This window comes from Capsicum annuum, chromosome 3 (assembly GCF_002878395.1).
Source record: "Capsicum annuum cultivar UCD-10X-F1 chromosome 3, UCD10Xv1.1, whole genome shotgun sequence".
NCBI lineage: Eukaryota > Viridiplantae > Streptophyta > Magnoliopsida > Solanales > Solanaceae > Capsicum > Capsicum annuum.
The window spans coordinates 256631295-256637224 of NC_061113.1; positions in this window are offsets into that span (position 1 = coordinate 256631295).

Genomic DNA, 5930 nt, shown 5'->3' on the forward strand with positions numbered 1-5930 from the left:
TTTAATTTAATATTATTAATATTGAAGAAAATGTATTTGATTATTTTCTGCACCAATATATGTAGTTGAATAGTAAATTTTGTAAACACCTTTTAAACAAATAAATAAAATAATTTTTGTGTACTAAATTTTAAAGATAGAATATTTTATGTCATAAATATATTATATTTTAAATTTAAATGATGTTTACGTTTTAAAATAATTGAAACCAATTTTTTATGAGATAGAATCAATGTTAGGTAATAGCAGATAAATTTTACCTATCTTTGATTTCAGTTATTCAATTTTTCAATTCTTTTAATTTTCACCTACAACATGCTTAGTGTAGTTTCACAGTTTTTCATACCTCGATTATTTTTTAAAAAATTATGAAAATAAAAATGAGAATTAATTACTCATCGAAAATTTTGGTTCAATTTCATAATATTTTTTTTTAAAAAAAAGACATAAGAGGAATAAAAGTGGTATAGAAAAATTACACATATTAATCATTAACTGCTTGAAAGAGAATTCTACTCTTATTCTTTATCAGTAAAAAGATGTTCTCGCATAAGTATAACTTGACGTGTCTCTGTCATAGTAAAATTACAGCAACATTACTAACATTTTAGGTACAATATATTACACCAAGCAATGTAGACACCTAATTTTGTCCCTCCCGAAGATCAATTTTACTTTTTTTTTATTTTATTTATTTATTTATTCTCGGCTTACCATGTACCTTACCCCATTTAATTATCCCTTCAAAAAATGACAAAAAAAAAAAAAATACAACCCTTACCCTAACAAAATTTATCTTATCCTAACAACCTACCCAATTAAATTAGAACACCTACCCCTACCCATACCCCTACCTCACCACCCCACACCCCTATACCCACGTACCCTCCCCTTCACGTTTTTTCTTTTCTGGATGGGATAAAACAAACAAAAAGAGGAATATTCAAGGGGGACCTAGGTGATTCATATACAAATCCATATACACAGTGACATTTACAGGGGGGTCACGTTTTTCTCATCATCACAATACACATACTCCATTTTTCTTTTCCTTCTTCTTCACCAAGGCACCCACACACAATCCTCACGCCCCTCTCCATTAGCATACCATATCAAAGGCAACCACACATAGTCCCTTCACAATTCATACCCAAGATCCATAGTTTCTCCATTGATTATACACAACAAACGCACAACACACATACACTCCATTGAAGATGGCACACACTCTCCATCTTTGAAAATCACTGAAGAACACATCATAAACACACAGTCAATATATCTATGCACTAATCCACCAAATTCACACTCACCTTCACACACACAGGAAAATCTTAGAAAATCGGAGAAGACATTGAGTAGCGAAGATATCGAAGAGGAATGGAGAGGGGGTGAGAAGAGAGTGAAAAATTAAGAGAGACAGAGAGATCGGAGACCGGTGAGTCTTCACCTGAAGATTTTCGGAAAGGGCTCATCCACCGCTAAAATCGGCAAAACCAGCCCCCAAACAACTGAAGTCGACCTATTATGGGCTGATTTCGGCCAGTTCCACCAAAAAATTATTCTGTCGCCCATTACCAATCAACCACGGCTGCAACCCATCGAAAATCGTTCGACAACCTACGACCAAACTTCACTGCTGCTACTGTCACTGTTTCGACAGCAGAAATACGTCGGAAAAGGTAATATTCCCACTGATTGAGTTTTGAGTGACGACAGTCGTGGATTCCGTTCGAGGACCTCGATTTGAGTTTGGGTTAGTCGTTGTCTTTGATTGGGGTCGGTCAGTTCGTGTTGAGGTTTCCTCTTCGAGCTTTCGGACTTTGGCTTTCATTAATTCATTATTACCAGTGAAAAATTTGCGCTTTTGAGGTCCAACTCTACTCCTTTCATCCTTTATTTCATTTATTAGTGATGTTTGATGCGTTAAATTGAATATCATTAATTGCTTGTGTGTGATATGAATGATGAATATTGAGTTTACGATAGTTGTGGATTGTTGGAACGAGTGGTGTGAATTATTATATTTGAATTTCTGTTTAAAATTAGATCGGGGTGGGATTGAGGATCGAATAATTGATAAAAGTGAATACATATTTGTTTTGATTCATTATTAGCGCTTTAATTTGGAATAAGCATGAATTTTGTTGAAACAAATAGGCAAACGTAGGTCGGGTAGGCGAATGTAGGGATTGTGGATTGATGGAATATTTGAGTTGTGTGATAGAATGGTTTTTTTTAGCTATATTGTGTTGGGATCCTTTGTATCATTTGGCCGGGGAATGCCCCGAAGTACTTGTACTGATTTATCAGGGGAATGCCCCGAGGTATCTTGTACTTGAAAAATGTTTGTGGTGAAGGCCCGAGGCATCGGGTAAAGCACGGGAGCATAGTTAGAATTAGTATAGGTTAGATAGGATTTATTTTCGCATTTTTATATTTGGATTGTATAAATTGGACTGGACACTATGCTTTTGATTCGTTTTTGTTTTATTTGTCTGTTTGATTGTTTTACGTGTTTTGTGTGGTTTGTACATTCGTAGTATCAAAATTAGCCGATACGCTCCACCAAGCGACCGTGGTCGAACCACGGGATCGAGGGGTGCCTAACACCTTCCCCTCGGTCAACAGAATTCCTTAGCCAGAATCTCTGTTCGCAAACCAGTTTCAAAGAGTCAAATGGTTTTGAAAAGAATTTTAAAAGGTGACTTGGCACACTGAGTTTATGTCAAGTGGCGACTCTGAATAAAAATGTAAATAATCCCTTTTCGAAACAAATTTTCAATCTTTTGTCACTCAATAAATCAAAACCCTTTCGAACCTTAAACCATATCTTTTTGGAGACAAAAAAAGGGTGTGACAGCTCTGGCGACTCTGCTGGGGACCTGTTTAGAATTCGAGCTGATTTTGGAGTCGTATCGGCTTTGTTTGGCACTATAGGTGTATAAACATTTTTTTGTGTTGTTTTGTATTATTGTTTTATCATTATGGAATGTTTTCGTGCTCTTTGTGTACAATATTTATCCTATGTGTTACTGCTTTTATATCTGTCATCATGTGTCTACCCCCGGCCTTCTTTCTGCAACAAGTTTGTAGTACACGTGTTGTACACGACCTCTAGTTGAGTCCCCCTTATTTTAGGGGGGGCGTCGGTGTTATGGAGTAGGTGGAAAGCTTTCGTAGCCACTATCGACCATACGCTCCCTCAAACAACCTTGTTAGTGAACCCCAATGTAGGTCATCCTTTAGGTCATGCTTATGTGCATCATAATGAGACCTAGCTGGCCCACTTGGTCCTTTGTAGGAGACTCACCTCTAAAGCATCCCTACGTGCTAAATGTTGCATCTTTAAGGATAACATGGTCATTTGACAGACTGATTTGGGAAAAACATGTGTTAGAAGTAAAGTGTGTGGGTAATGAAAAAAATAAGAAAAAAAAAGAGTTTCGTAGTTTTTAGAGTTTTTTATGGCTTTTATTTTCACAATTCCAAAATTCAAAAGGACTTTTTAATCTTTCGCACTCATTTTCTCAAAAACATCAAAAAGATTTTCCTTTGTCTCGTTTAGCATGCATTCACAATTCAAAAACTTCAAAAAGATTTTTTCATTCATAGGATATGTTTATAAAGAAAAATGCAAAAAAAAAAATGTTAGAAATTTTTTTACATTTCGTATAACGAAAATACCAAAAAGATTTTTCTTTCATAGTTGTTGATGTCATTTTTCTGTGAAGTATCAAAATGAAAACTCAAAAGATTTTACTAACATGGTTCATCGTCTGTCCTTGGACGTATCTCTTAAGTCAGGGTCTAGCTTTTCATTTAATCATTAATTGTCCAATCTGGACGAACTACGCACCCCTGATTCTCCTCTTTCGGGAGTGAAATATGTAGGCAGCCTATTGTTGGTTAGGGGATCTTATTTGAAAAATCCAAAAAATATTTCTTCACTCTCCATTTTGAGTAGGTGTTTCATATACGTCTTTAAAAGAAAACTAAAAAAAGATTTTTCCTTTAATAGGTTCAAGTTTCATTTTCACATGAAATTCAAAAATCAAAAACCCAAAAAGATTTTTCTTTGGTAATCACAGGTTTCATTTTGTATAGTGATTTAAACCTAAAAAAAAAAGCAAAAAGATTTTCGTCAATTCTTTTGACACTTTGTTTCAAGAAAGAAAAAATAGTTTAATTGGCCATTTTGGCAAAAGCTGCCAGAACTACACGTGACCTGATTCTCCTCTTTCGGGGGTGAGATACGTAGGCGCCCTTCTAGGGTTCGGTGATTTTTTTTTCAAGAAAAAAAAAGAAGAAGAGGTTTTGAAAAATCGTTAAACTCTGACGCATTTGTTATCTCTTGTCCAGTTAGTTTAAGGTGGTTGGTTTGTGGCATTTTGGTTGGTCCTCCATATTGCTCCAAGTCATAGAGAAAGTTATGGCCAATAGGAATACCGAGTTTGTTGTCACTAATCAGATAGGGAGTTTGGGGAATGAGAATGTAGGAGCTAATGAAGAGATTCAAAAATTGAGGCAGCAAATGATAGAAATGCATCGAGCTTGGGCTAATGGGTTTCCGCCTCCTCCATTTCCCGCAGATAATCTGGAATATCTTTCTAGTTTGCCTCCAGTGTCACATGCACAATTTCCTATTTTGGTCGACACGCCACAACATGCATCAGGACCTACTCCGGGGCAACAGTATCCAAACACTTCCAATATTCATTTCCTCACTCCTCAATACAAAATTACCACATGCTCGGCTCTGCCTGCTATTCATGCTTTTGCATCCCCACTCCCGTTTGAAGCTCCTGCTTTTAATGTCAATCCAACGGTTGTGATTCCTCACTCTGCAAGCGACCCTGTATTGAATATTTTTAGTGATCAGCATTACGCTCCCGAGCCCACATTTAAGTCGACTGGTCCTTACGACTGCCCTTAACTTCCTGAATTTTCTCCAAATACTGAGAAGCCTGTTATGACAGAAGAACAAGAGAAAATGGCCAGAAAATCGAGAAGTTTGGAACTGACTATGAAAAACTTGCAAGGACTTGGGGGGTACAAAAGTGTCTCATATAAAGATCTGTGCATGTTTCCAGGTGTATATCTTCCTTTTGATTTTAAAATGTCAAAGTTTGAGAAGTATGATGGACATGGTGATCCTGTAGCACATTTGAGACGCTATTGGAACCAACTAAGGGGCGCTAGAGAGAAGAAAAAACTACTCATGGCTTATTTCGGGGAGAGTCTTTCAGACCTAGCTTCGAAATGGTTTATTGATCAAGACATTGACAAGTGGATTAGTTGGGATGACCTATCTAATGGATTTTTGCAATAATTTCAATACGATGTGGAGTTAATACCTGGCCAAAAATCCCTAACTGGTATAAAAAAGAAGAATACTGAGAGTTTCATGGAGTATGCGATCAGATGGCGCGAATAAGCTGTTAGAGTAAAACCGCCAATAAAAGAAAGCAAGATAGTGGAGGTGTTTATTCAAGCGCAAGATGAAACATATTATCAACACTTGTTACCTACATTAAGCAAGCCATTTATTGAGGTCCTCAAAATGGGGGAGATGATAGAGGATGGAATTAAGATTGGTCGCATTGTGAGTTTTGCAACATTGAAAGCGACTACTCAAGCAATTAAAAAAGGTTCAAGAAGTGTTGGAGGAAATAAGAATGAGGAAGATGCATCTGCTATTATAGTTGGACAACAGGCACGGGCAAGAGGACCATACCATCGTTACCCACGGGCTCAAACCCAAGTTTATGGCCAAGTTCCACAGAATCCTTCCCAAAATCCATTATATTCTATTCTCCTATCTCCATATCAAGTGTATAATGCGCAACCATATATTCAAACCCCATCTTACCCACACTGGCGCGCGCCAACTCTACCGAGTTATCCTCCAACTCCACATACATACCGAA